We start from the raw sequence: 14,835 nt of genomic DNA on the forward strand, positions 1-14,835 counted from the left end.
GAGAATCTCACTTTATTTAACTTTTCTTTAAAAAAACAAACCACTATCTTTTCTTTTTCTTTTAAAAATGCTACTTTCAATTACTTTAAATTTTTTAAATTTTCAGATACCTTTATATTTATTTTTTAATTCCAACCTTCTTTTACTTTTTAATTTTTTAAAAATTTCCACAAAACTTTTTATTTTTTAAAATTTTCTACATTCTTTTACTTTTTAAAAAAAGAAGAGAATTCCACCTATTTTTTATATATTTTTTATTCAATTCTTCCCTTTTTCTTATTTTTTAAATCATTCCCGAAATTATTATTTTTGTTTTAAAAAAATATTTTCGGATTTTTTTATATAAAAAAACAAAAAATAATAATAAAAATATTAATAGTGATAATTCAGCTTTTAATTTTTTTGGTATTTTTATCCTATAATAAAAAGTGTAATAAAGCTAAAATAATAGTAGGTTAAAACCCCCTAAAATATTTACATAAAAGAAGTGATAAAAAAAATTAAATGTTGTCAGAAATTAGGTGTTCACAAGGAGTTGCGTTCAGTTGGCTCACCTGCATTGCCAAAAATTGGTAGCTGGTGTCACACCTCCTTTTTGCGCGCCCGCCCCCGAAGGGTTAATGCTCGAGGGGAGTTTTTCCAATTTAAGTGACAATATTCGAAAATGGGATTATTTATTTAATTCAGAGTCGCCACTTGGGAAAAGGTTTGGCTTTTGGTGTCCCAAGTCACCGGTTTATCTTGAATCCCAAATCGAGGAGATTTTCGTCTTTTCCAAATGAAGTCTGCGAACCAGAGATTCTAAGTAAGGAATTCTGTTGACCCGAGGGAAGGTGTTAGGCACCCTCGAATCCGTGGTTCTAGCACGGTCGCTTAAATTGTTACAATGGCTAAATATCTGATTTAAATACATGTTGTGACTTATGTGCTTTTATTGAGTTTTAACCGCTTTTATTATTATCATTTTTATTTTTATAGAATTGCAACGTCGTGAAAATGTATCTCGAACCACGTCACAATCAATGCACCCGTAGTTGTTAACACATTTCGACTCCGTTGAGATTTGAATTTGGGTCACATAAATGCGCACCCGAATTTAAGAATGTAATTTGATTAAGTCGCGCCTAAAGAATCTAACGCGTTATTGTCTTCGGGGAGGGCAGTGGAATTCACTAAACAGCCCGTCCCAAATTCTAAGTATTTATTATGACCAATTATTGAGGGCCCCGCAATTTGCCTTTTTATTCGGCGAGGCTCGTCTCATTATTTTAGAAGGGTACCCTACAATGACTACATTTTTACTACATTTTATCTTTAAAGAGAAGGATGATGCCGAATTTTGCTGGTTTAGACAAATACGGACTGAATCCTTATTATGTTTGCCGAACCTAAACTTGTTTGATTACCTGATTGATTGTTCATGAGGTGAGGGCTACCGCATGCTTTGTCTTCAACAAGTGAATATGCTTATTAATTCGCTAAGTGAGATTGCAAACAAACTAACAACATATATTGAGTTATGTTTAACGACCTCCAAGTTCTATTCTTAACACTCTAAACTATTTGAAATTGATAAAAAAAATCGGCTGTTTTATTATGAAAATTACTACTAATTGAACTCAAAAAGGATTACTAGTTTTTCTCAACAATCATCAAAAGAATCTATACCGAAACCCAGTATCGAACCTGCATTGGAACGAATAAACTGACAGGAGAACTGGCATTCATAGCCAGACTCTTAATGTGACTGTATGGGAGTTTGTTCGGGATACATTTATTCCGGACCCAGTACCACAGTTTTGTCAATTCAGTGGTCTAGGCGAAATGCATACAAGTGCTACCATGACTCTATGCTATACAAGTCATACTAAATCAAACAAGTGTTATACTGAACTGAATGTATACTAAATCAAAACATGCTGTCTATGTCATACTATCATTACTGTTGAGCCATGCTATCTAACAGTTCATCTTAAACAGAATGTATGCTAGTTTATACAGAATATTTGCAGTTCGCAGTAAAAATACAGGCCCAACTAACATTCGAACTATCTTTTTACACCAATGCTATAACATAAACTGGTATTCATTTCTTTATTTCTGCTTCAACTTCAAACTTTCAACAATACAAGGTTCAAAGATTGTGTACCTGGGAATATTTGCAATTGAAGAAAGGGGCAATTAGTAGAGTAACAATGAACAAATGCAGCAGCAGTAACAGCACCAACAGTAGCAGCAGGGCAGTATAGCAACAGCAACAAGAAACAGTAGAGTAGCAACTACAACTCTCAAACAATTGGAGTGAGATCAACCTCAACTAAACTAAACTTTCGAGTAGAACAAACAATAAACAAGCAGACTCAGTTTTTGTGAGAACTCAATATTGCACAGAATAGGTCCGGATTTAGTTGAAGTCAGAAACAAAAGGAAAGGAAGCAATTTCTGGTTTTGTTTGTCTGAGTTATCAGACAGATTCTTTTCCAGTTTTCTGGATTCAAAAACTTGAACTTCAAGATATTCCCTCTTAGTATCTCTCCCTATCTCTGTGTGCTCTATCTGTGTGTCTCTAATTAGTGTGTATTCCAACTCTCTTTTTCAAAGAATTCCTCACAGTCTATCTGTTTTTCTCTTCCCTTCCTCTGATTTTTTCTTCTTTGTCTGGTCCTCCTCCTTTTATAGCCTCAACACCATCTCTTTTAATAGCCTGTTTTTCAAAATGTCACCGTACCCCTCCCATGTGTCTTTTTCCTTTTCAGATCCCAATTAGTTATTTAAGTATATAACTCCCATCAACATTCCCTGGCAGATTTACTTTTAAAGGGTTTAATACTTTTTAAACTTAAAGCAGGGTATGGGCAGTAGAATATGTTGACAGCATATGCTGTCAAACCATTTTTTAAAATTAAACAAAGGACCTTTATGCAGGCCACAGGCTGTGCACAAAGCACATGAGATGCACCAATGCACATGCTGTGCACGAGTGCACATGCCTTCCAATTCAGAATCTAAGCACAAACAATCCAATAGCTATAAGTGAACTAAATTGGCTCTTAATTGATTCAGGCAAATGTTCAATAGAAGCAAATCGATTTAACTTTGTTCAGACAGTTGAAACTAATTGACGACACATGTCGACTCGACTATATTAGCATTAACATACACAAACGTAGCCAAATCAGACATTCAAAAGCATGGGACACATGACTCGACTTATACTGATTAAGCAGGATTATACTTTGAGGAATCAGTAAGTCAGTACAAATTTGGGATACAACCAATACACATGTCTTATCAGAATAGGAGGGGAGGGATTCAGACAAACACAGAGGTTTAAGCATAGTGGACAAACAAAATTTGATAAAATCAAAACAAATATGAACAGACTTTTAAAAACAAATCACACGGAATAAAACAAAAATAAAGAAAAGAAAACAAGACTCACCTCAAATCTTTTTAAGGAACAAAATCAGAAAAATCCACTGGTGTTTGAACAGACCTTCTTTAAGGTTGAATGGACTTTTAAACGAAGTGTTTCTCGGATGAGAAACACCTCGATTAAGGTCCATTAGACCTTAATCTCCTCGGTTTGAACAAAGCACGGAACATGCACAGGGAAAACTAGAGTTCAAAACTTAGATCTGGGATTCGTGTTTCCCTGGTTAGATTCGGACCAAACCAAGTATGGTTTGGTCACGAGGAGGGTCCGGGGAGTGTCTGGTATGAAACTGGGGTTGGTTGGGTTAGATCGAGTTTTGACTCGAATCTTCAAATGAAGATTCGAGGACCTGGGGGTGTTTCGAAGCATGGGGTTGATAGAATTGGGTTCAGGATGGCATGGGGGTTCTATGGTGTTCAGGGGAAGGTCACCGGCGTTCATGCCTCCGAGTTCCTGGTGAAGGGGAGATGGGGGCGGCTCTAGGGTTCCGGGGTTCTTTGTGAGGATGATGAAGGGCAGGGGTATTTGGACAGGGGGTGGGGTATGAGGGGCAGCTTATATATGGAGTGAGTGGATGGACCTCAGCCGTTGGATGAGGCATGACGAAGGGCCAAGATCCTTCCACTTGAGGGAAACGGTGTCGTTTCGAGTGTTAGGGGCAGGGTTGGTTCGGGTAACGGGTCGGGCAAATGGGGTTACGGGTGAGAGATTCGGACCGTTGGATCGGCTTGGTTTGGATGGTTGGGATGGATTGGCCTTGAAACGACGTAGTTTTGGCATTAAACTACGTCGTTTTGATGCCTGGGGAGTGGGCTGTGTGGACCGGTGGATTGGGCCATCCATTTGGGCTTCAGTTTTCAAATGTTTTGTAACCCAAATTCATTTTAAAACAAATTTTCCCCCTTTCTTGTTTATTTCTAATTTCCTAAATACACACCCTAATTAAATAAAACTAGACCATTAATTAACCACTTAACATATTTATTTCAAGCATATAAAATGTTAAAAGAAGGTAAAATTAAACAGGGTGGCGAATCAGGACAAAAGAAAAATGCGTATTTCTTTGTAATTTTCCATCTAACGAACGGGTCATGGTTTAAATTACGCATGACACATACATTTTTAATTCTTTTGGAGCGATTGTCGCGTAAAACAAAAATCACGTGCTCACAGCTGTCCCTCTTTGTTCGGAAACACGAAGAGTTTTCGTGCAAAGATAAAGTGAGCGTGTATGAGCGATTTTTGCCTATGGACTACTCCGTATGAAGCATGTTTTTTTTGAAAGATCTGACCGAATCTTGCTTCAAAGATTTCCTACATATCCTGGGCTAAACAGGAATCAGGTCAATGTAGTTCGAGAAGTTTTGGTAGCTGGGACTACCAATGGGATTGCAATGCTTGCTGCTACTGCTGTTGCTGTTGTCACTGCTACGTCACTGACCGCCTTATTACAACCAAACGAAAATTAGAAACTGCACTAACTACTTATATGTATGTCAATTGCTAGTTACAAGATTCCTATCTATGATTCTTTTACGACTTGATCTTGGGTCTTAGCTGATTCTGCTTGTAGACTCTGATCTGAATCTTGATGCTTGCGAGTTGCGGCGACTTGTGTAACCTCTGGGATACTGAGTGAGACGCGATTGGCAAGGTTCAGGCCTTTAATTAAACGTTGGAGTCAATCCCCTAATGCTGATTGCATGGAAAAGCTCAGTTTAGAGTTTAAAACTCTAATGCTGGCTGAAAGGAAAATTCAGTTTAGGGTTTAAAACCCTAATGCTGATTGCATGGAAAAGCTCAGTTTAGAGTTTAAAACTCTAATGCTGGCTGAAAGGAAAATTCAGTTTAGGGTTTAAAACCCTAATGCTGATTGCATGGAAAAGCTCAGTTTAGAGTTTAAAACTCTAATGCTGGCTGAAAGGAAAATTCAGTTTAGGGTTTAAAACCCTAATGCTGATTGCATGGAAAAGCTCAGTTTAGAGTTTAAAACTCTAATGCTGGCTGAAAGGAAAATTCAGTTTAGGGTTTAAAACCCTAATGCTGATTGCATGGAAAAGCTCAGTTTAGAGTTTAAAACTCTAATGCTGGCTGAAAGGAAAATTCAGTTTAGGGTTTAAAACCCTAATGCTGATTGCATGGAAAAGCTCAGTTTAGAGTTTAAAACTCTAATGCTGGCTGAAAGGAAAATTCAGTTTAGGGTTTAAAACCCTAATGCTGATTGCATGGAAAAGCTCAGTTTAGAGTTTAAAACTCTAATGCTGGCTGAAAGGAAAATTCAGTTTAGGGTTTAAAACCCTAATGCTGATTGCATGGAAAAGCTCAGTTTAGAGTTTAAAACTCTAATGCTGGCTGAAAGGAAAATTCAGTTTAGGGTTTAAAACCCTAATGCTGATTGCATGGAAAAGCTCAGTTTAGAGTTTAAAACTCTAATGCTGGCTGAAAGGAAAATTCAGTTTAGGGTTTAAAACCCTAATGCTGATTGCATGGAAAAGCTCAGTTTAGAGTTTAAAACTCTAATGCTGGCTGAAAGGAAAATTCAGTTTAGGGTTTAAAACCCTAATGCTGATTGCATGGAAAAGCTCAGTTTAGAGTTTAAAACTCTAATGTTGGCTGAAAGGAAAATTCAGTTTAGGGGTTAAAACCCTAATGCTGATTGCATGGAAAAGCTCAGTTTAGAGTTTAAAACTCTAATGCTGGCTGAAAGGAAAATTCAGTTTAGGGTTTAAAACCCTAATGCTGATTGCATGGAAAAGCTCAGTTTAGAGTTTAAAACTCTAATGCTGGCTGAAAGGAAAATTCAGTTTAGGGTTTAAAACCCTAATGCTGATTGCATGGAAAAGCTCAGTTTAGAGTTTAAAACTCTAATGCTGGCTGAAAAGAAAATTCAGTTTAGGGTTTAAAACCCTAATGCTGATTGCATGGAAAAGCTCAGTTTAGAGTTTAAAACTCTAATGCTGGCTGAAAGGAAAATTCAGTTTAGGGTTTAAAACCCTAATGCTGATTGCATGGAAAAGCTCAGTTTAAAGTTTAAAACTCTAATGCTGGCTGAAAGGAAAATTCAGTTTAGGGTTTAAAACCCTAATGCTGATTGGCCGAAGAAGCTCGAGAATGCTACCGATCTATTTTTTTTTTCCTGTTTTAATAGAAGATAAAAGGGAGTTTCGTGGAAGCTTACCTTTCGAGTGAATTCATCATTGCCGAAGTACTTCCTGTACCCGTGCACCTTCTTCTTTGGGCGACACCTGCTTCTTGCACGGTTATCTTGGATCGGACCTGTTTCAAACTTTCAAACAAAGAATCATTTGTTAGTTTGGAAATGACGGTCGGTTTGGTGACCTTGATCGTTCCCAATTGCTTTCTTGCGTCTTTATTTCTGTTGCGAAATTCCGCCATTGATTTGATTCGAATGGCGAAATCTTTAGACTACTCAGGCTTGTATTTCCAGATTCTGTGATGACTTGCCTCGTAAGGCCTCTTTTTTTCTTTTTGTCCCGTTTTGATTGGAGGTTCTCAACGGGGATTTTATTGGGGGTGTTTTGTGGGAATTTGTACAAAAAGGAGGCTCTGTGGGGAATATTTACAAAGTGGATTCTTTGTGGATTTTGTACAATGGGGCATGCTGGGGATTTATTTCAAAGCGGGATTTCTAGGATTTGTTGGGGTAAGCTTGTTGGGGAATATTTACAAAAGAACTCGTTGGGGCGTGCTGGGGAGATTCCATTTTTTTTTATTGGGGAAGCTCTGTGGGAGTTTGTATAAAAGGAAAGACTCTGTGGGGATTTGTACAGGGGGAGATTCTGTGGGGATTTGTCCGAAGGCGGACTTGCTGGGGAAGATTTCAAGATTTCTCTCTTTCCTCTTTACTCTGAAACACCATCAAACGTCATGATTCATCATGCCTGGGCAATCATACCGTGCAAACAAACCATGCCACCTGAGACGGGATTCCGTGCAAACAAACCATGCCACCTGTCCTTTTCGGTGTGTCCTGAACTCGGGGTTAAAATGCAAAAGGGATTCGAAAAGAAACAAAGGAAGGGGAAAACAAATCAGAAAAGGAATACCCTTTTCGGGACGAGAAAGACTTATCTGAGGAAGATAACGCTGGCTTTAAATGACATGACATGCTTTTTGGACTGGACGTCCGATCTTCTAAGAGCTTGCGTTTTCCTGAACCAAAACGGATCTGTGATTCCAAACTGGTGGCACTCTGCCAAAACTTTCTTGGGGTGGCGTCAATCTTTTTCGGCCAACAGCGCCCTTTGCGGGTTTTCGCTGGCTGACCTCTCTCATTTCTCTTCCTGTCATCGCTTGATAGCACTCTTTGCGAGTTTTTACTAAGCAAGCTCTCTCATTTTGGTTTCTCTACTCCCGTCGCCTCGTGGTGCCTGAAGGTTTTCACCGCCGAGACTCTCTCATTTTATCTCTCTCGATTCAGAGTGTGCTGGTCTCTATTTGTGACGCTTATTGGTTCCCCATCATATTTGGTAATTGATTTGAAGGCTTGTGCTTGGTAAAGAGAGGTAGATGATACTAACTCCTAAACTGCTCGACGTGCCCCAGTTTCAATTTCAGGGTGAATGGGATTTTATTGTTGGTGTGACTGAACCTCAAGGAGAGGCTGCCTACGTATCCTTTCGGAATCAAGTCAAACGTAGTTCAGGCCTCAATCAATGTTTTGTTTTTTTTTGTAGAGAGGATTGGGTAGTGTTTGGGAGTAGTGGGGGATAAAACCTTCGCCATTCTCAAATGTGTCAGGACCGCTTGGAGTATGATCTAGACGTAGTATCTCTTGACTGCATCTGCATTCACTGCTGTGTCAGGGTCATTTCCTTCGATATCACCTAAATACAATGCTCCTCTTGGCAATATTTTCCTTACGATGTATGGGCCTTTCCAATTTGGGGCAAACTTTCCTTTTGCTTCTTCATGATGCGGCAGAATACGCCTCAGTACCAATTGTCCTACTTCGAAATTCCGAGGTCGGACTTTCTTGTTGTAAGCACGGGCCATCCTTCGTTGGTATAACTGTCCGTGACAAACTGCAGCCATCCGCTTTTCATCAATCAACGTCAATTGCTCCAGTCGAGTCTTAACCCACTCGCTGTCCTCGATTTCTGCTTCGACAATGATTCGAAGTGAAGGAATCTCTACCTCTGCCGGTATTACGGCCTCGGTCCCATAAACCAAAAGATAAGGAGTCGCTCCCACCGATGTGCGTACCGTAGTGCGGTACCCCAATAATGCAAAAGGTAACTGCTCATGCCACTGTCGGGAACTTTGTATTGTTTTCCTCAAAATCTTCTTGATGTTTTTATTTGCAGCTTCCACAGCACCATTGGCTTTTGGCCGATAAGGAGTGGAATTCCTGTGTGTTATCTTGAATTGCTCGCACACATCTCCCATCAAGTGACTGTTCAAGTTTGCTGCATTATCTGTAATGATAGTCGCAGGAATACCGAAGCGACAGATAAGATTTGAGTGTACAAAATCCACCACAGCTTTCTTGGTGACCGACTTGAGAGTGACAGCCTCTACCCATTTCGTAAAGTAGTCTATGGCCACTAGTATAAACCTGTGTCCGTTCGAGGCCTTTGGTTCAATTGGTCCAATGACGTCCATGCCCCAGGCGACAAATGGCCATGGTGCGGACATGGGATGCAGTTCCGTGGGGGGTGCATGAATCAAATCACCGTGCACCTGACACTGATGACACTTCCGAACGAAACTAAAGCAATCCTTTTCCATGGTCATCCAGTAATAACCTGCTCTAAGGATCTTCTTCGCTAAGACATACCCGTTCATGTGAGGTCCGCACACACCTGCGTGTACTTCGTGCATGATCTTTCTCGCTTCCTCGATATCGACACATCTTAGGAGATTGAGGTCCGGAGTCCTCTTATATAACAATTCACCGCTCAAAAAGAAACCACTTGCATGTCGCCTAATGGTCCTCTTTTGATCTCCAGTTGCGTGCTCGGGGTATTCTTGTGTCTTCAGGAATTTCTTGATGTCATGGTACCAAGGCTGCGTATTTGATCCCGCCTCGATTACACTGCAGTAACCGTGTCTTTCCTTGATTTGGATTTCCAAAGGATCGACGTGGGCGTCGCCCGGGTAGGGTAGCATAGAAGCCAGAGTAGCAAGTGCATCTGCCAGTTCATTGTGACACCTCGGAATATACCTGAATTCTATTGAGGTAAAGCGCTTGCTGAGGTCCTCCACATGTTGTCGGTATGGGATAAGTTTGACATCCCGAGTTTCCCATTCACCTTGAACTTGTCGGATGATCAGGTCAGAATCTCCCATAATCAGTAAGTCTTCGACATCCTGATCGATTGCCATATGCATGCCCATAATGCAGGCTTCATACTCAGCTGTATTGTTTGTGCAAAAGAAACGCAGTCTAGCTGTGGCGGGATAATGCTGACCGGAAGGCGAGATCAAAATTGCCCCAATCCCTACACCCTTGGCGTTCACGGCTCCGTCAAAGAACATCTTCCAAACATGAGCTTCCTCCGAGATCACTTCTGCGGTGTTTACTTCTTCATCTGGGAAGTAGGTATCCAATGGCTGGTATTCCTCATCGACCGGATTTTCGGCCAAATGATCTGCTAACGCCTGGGCTTTCATTGCCGTGCGAGTGACATAAACTATGTCGAATTCCGTAAGCAAGATTTGCCATTTAGCCAGTCTCCCAGTAGGCATTGGCTTCTGAAATATATACTTCAAAGGATCCAACCTGCTTATGAGGAATGTAGTGTGGGCTTGGAGATAATGTCTCAGCTTTTGTGCAACCCATGTGAGAGCGCAGCATGTCCTTTCCAGCAGAGTGTATTTGGCCTCGTAACCGGTGAATTTCTTGCTTAAGTAGTAGATTGCTTGCTCCTTCTTTCCGGTTACGTCGTGTTGTCCGAGGACGCAACCGAAAGAGTTCTCCAAGACTGTCAGATACAAGAAAAGTGGCCTCCCTGGTTCTGGAGGGACCAAGACTGGGGGATTCGAAAGGTATTCTTTGACTTTATCAAAGGCTTCTTGACACTCTGTTGTCCACTTAATCGCCGCATCTTTCCTTAACAGCTTGAATATGGGTTCACACGTGCTTGTCAGCTGGGCAATAAACCGACTGATGTAGTTCAACCTGCCCAACAGACTCATCACGTCTTTCTTTGTTCTTGGAGGAGGCAAATCTCTGATGGATTTTATCTTAGTTGGATCTAGCTCGATACCTCTCCTGCTTACGATGAAACCCAAAAGTTTGCCCGACGGAACTCCGAAAGCGCATTTGGCTGGATTTAGCTTCAAGTCATACTTCCTTAGCCTCTCGAAGAATTTCCTCAAGTCTTGGATGTGATTATCCTGCGTCCTGGATTTGACTATCACATCGTCCACGTACACCTCTATTTCCTGGTGCATCATGTCATGGAAAATGGCAGTCATGGCCCTCATGTAAGTAGCCCCAGCATTCTTCAGACCAAATGGCATGACCCGGTAACAGTAGGTGCCCCAAGGCGTGGTGAAAGCAGTTTTCTCGGCGTCTTCTTCATCCATCAGTACCTGATGATACCCAGCATAACAATCTACGAAAGACTGTATCTCGTGTTTGGCACAATTGTCAACGAGGATGTGGATGTTGGGCAGCGGGAAGTTATCTTTGGGACTTGCTCTGTTCAGATCTCGGTAATCTACACATACCCGAGTTTTCCCGTCCTTTTTTGGTACTGGAACCACATTTGCCAACCATGTTGTATATTGGACTACCCGGATCACTCCTGTTTTCAGTTGCTTGGTGATCTCCTCCTTAATCTTGTCACTGACCTCAGTTTTGAACTTTCGTTGTTTTTGTTGGACTGGAGGACAATCAGGATGAATCGGTAATTTGTGAACCACTAGATCAACACCTAGTCCCGGCATGTCATCATATGACCAAGCAAACACGTCTTTGAATTCAAGAAGAAGTTGGATTATTGCCTCTCGCGTTTTCTTGTCCGTGTGAATGCTTATCTTGGTCTCTCGGACTTCTTCCGGGGTTCCTAAGTTTACCGGTTCAGTGTCATTCAGATTTGGCTTAGGTTTATTCTCGAAATATTCCAACTCTCGGTTTATCTCCCTAAAAGCCTCTTCCGCATCATATTCTGGTTCTGGGTTCATTAATTCGCAGTTAAATAGCTCATTGTGATCTGGGCGTGAAGTCCGCAAGCATGTCATATTTAAAGCCGCATTATTAGGACTGAAAAGGAAGATGAAAGGAAAACTAATAAAAATCAGAACAGAGAAAGAATAGGAAAGCAATGATGATTTTTTTTGTATATTTTCTTTGGAAAATTGGAAGACAACAACGTTTACAACTAGGAATTCAGAACAACAATTGAAAAGAAGAAAACGTTCAAGTTATGTCCCGGAGATAACTTGTGATACAGGAAAGGTGGCAGGACAGGTCTACCCGGACTTCCGTCTAGTTGGGAATGGCGTGATCTCCCAGTTTTGGAGCTTGGCGTTTGGCCCCATGTACATCATCTCAGCAGTGCTCGTGCCTTCGCCTGGTTGAACCATGTGGACCTCGTAGAGCATTTCTCTCATCGCCCCACATATTTCCTCGATTTCCGCAGCTGTGAAGACCTCATCATCTTCTTCTTCAGCGTACCTTGGCCTGACAAAAGTCGCATGTAAATCCGGCAGTGGTTGAGGCAACTTCCAGCCCTCATTTCTCCTTTTCTTTGCCCATTTTTCGTCTACTGGAGTAGGTTTGAAACCTAGTCCAAAAGGTTTCTTGATGACTGGCAAAGTAACGGGTTCTGTTATTCCCTGAAAGGTTCGTCCAAGTCCCTTCCCTGGCCTAAATCCGTGCCTGATCATCTCTTTGGCCACCATGACCGAAGCGTTAGACAAGAAAGGCTGGGGGCAAGGTACTCCCTCTTCGTGCTGCTCTGCCAGTACCACCTCGAAAGCTTGATAGACCGTATGTTCGCTCCCTTCTCTCGGTTCAAGATACGGGATGGATGGGTCCCGGTAAATGGCATGTTCGTCTTCCCCATGGACCACGATTTCTTGGTCTTCGTACTCGAATTTCACCATCTGGTGAAGAGTGGAAGGCACGGCTCCTGCCGCATGGATCCAAGGTCTGCCAAGGAGGAAATTGTAGGATGTGTCCATGTCGATCACCTGGAAGGTTACTCGAAATTCGACTGGTCCTATGACCAACAACAGGTCTATTTCTCCCATGGTATCTCTCTTGATGCCGTCGAAAGCTCTCACGCAGACGTTGTTGGGTCGGATTCTTCCTGCCCCAATTTCCATTCTTTGTAGCGTGGAGAGCGGGCAAATGTCAACACCTGATCCCCCATCCAGCATTACCCGCTTGACATAGTAGTCCTCGCATTTCACTGTTAAGTGCAAGGCCTTGTTGTGTGCTGCTCCTTCCGGGGGTAAATCGTTCTTGTTGAAAGAGATTTGGTTGACGGCGAAGAATCTTTCTGTCATCCGCTCTAGTTGCTCCACCGAGGTTTCGACCGGTACATATGCTTCATTCAGGGTTTTCAGCAGGATCTTTTGATGCTCGGTTGACCTCATTAATAATGACAGCATGGATACTTGCTCAGGGTGCTTGCGCAGCTGATCTATCACTTCGTAATCCGGCATCTTCATTTGTTGGAAGAACACTTCCGCTTCTTCAACACTCACGGGCTTCTTTGGAGGGAAGCGCCTTTGCGTGGCGTTGTTCAGTTCTTGGGTATTTGAGTACCCTCTAACGAAAGTATTTTCTGGAAGTTCTTCCATGACCTCCTTACCTTTGTACATTACCAAAGTCTTTTGATAATTCCACGGCACTGTGGACGGGTTGGTCATTGGCTTTTGTGGCACGCGTCCGATAACCACTGGCTCATTCAGCCGAGGTGGTTGAATCGTCCCCCGGACCACATAGGCCCCTTTTGGCACGTACATAGGTTTTGTCTTTTTGATCCCGAAGTTCTGCGTCTTCTTGGCTTGACCTCGCGGTATGTAAAGAATTCCACCCTTTGCTGGTACCGCTTTCTTCTCCACCTTCTTTTCAGGCTTGCTCTCTGCAACCTTGGCCTCCTCCCCCTTTTCTGATTTCTGGTCTATTTCAGGCCTCTTCCCTGTGTCGACAATGGCAATTATGGCTTTCAAAGCAGGGTCGAACTCTTTGTCTTCACAAATCATGCCGATCAGCGGCCCATTATTGTGAGTGGGCAATGGATTGTTAGTCACATTCGGGATCTCTTCGTCCCTTAGCACTATTTTCCCCTGCTCTATCAAATTTTCGACCACTCTTTTCAATGACCAGCAGTCGTTTGTATCATGCCCCTCGGCCCCTGAATGATAGGCGCATCTGACTCCGGCTTTGTAAGAAGGAGATGTCGGGTTTTGCCTCGTTTGGGGAATTGGTTGCAAGAAACCCAACTGGACTAGCTTAGGGAACAATGTAGAGTATTGTTCACCGATGGGCGTGAAAGTCCGCCGTCGAGGTGGCTCCTGGGGGCGGTAGTTATTCTGCGGGGGTTGTGGGTTATAGTGGTTGCGGTAAGGAGGCTGATTTCTGGGAGGTGGAGCTGGGCCTCGGTTGGCTTGTTGTGGTGGATGGTTATAAGGTTGGGCATTCATGACCATATAAGGTTGATGAGCATATGCCGAATTTGAATGGGGGTAATAGTGTTGTGGGGCTCTTTCCGGAAAATGGGGCCTGGGATGACGATACTCCCTTGCTTCAGAGGCTGCCATAGTCGTTTCTTCTTTCTTCTTCCCCCTTGTTGTTCCTCCAGACCCGCTTTGGACGGCCTGGGAGGTTGCCCTTATGGCTGCTTGACTCAAAATCCTTCCCGTTTTCAAACCATTTTCCACCATCTCTCCAATCTTGATCGCTTCCGCGAATGGCTTACCCATGGCCGACATCATGTTCTGGAAATAGTCAGACTCTTGAGCCTGGAGAAAGGTAGTGACCATTTCCACTTCATCCATGGGAGGCTTCACTCTCGACGCCTGTTCACGCCACTTAATAGCATACTCTCTAAAGCTTTCCGAAGGCTTCTTCTTCAAATTTGAAAGAGAGTTTCGGTCTGGCGCAATGTCGATGTTATACTGGAATTGTTTTACAAAATCTCTGGCGAGATCATCCCATATATGCCATCGGGACATTTCCTGATCCATATACCATTCCGAAGCTATCCCTACTAAACTTTCCCCAAAGTATGCCATTAGCAGTTCTTCTTTTCCGCCGGCTCCCCGCAATTGGTTGCAGTATTTCTTAAGATGTGCAATGGGGTCACCGTGCCCATCGTACTTCTCAAACTTGGGGGTCTTGAAACCCGTTGGCAGGTGTACGTGAGGAAACATGCATAGGTCGGCGTAAGAGACGCTCTTTTGCCCGCTCAATCCTT

This window comes from Nicotiana sylvestris, chromosome 9 (genome assembly GCF_000393655.2).
Source record: "Nicotiana sylvestris chromosome 9, ASM39365v2, whole genome shotgun sequence".
Lineage (NCBI taxonomy): Eukaryota > Viridiplantae > Streptophyta > Magnoliopsida > Solanales > Solanaceae > Nicotiana > Nicotiana sylvestris.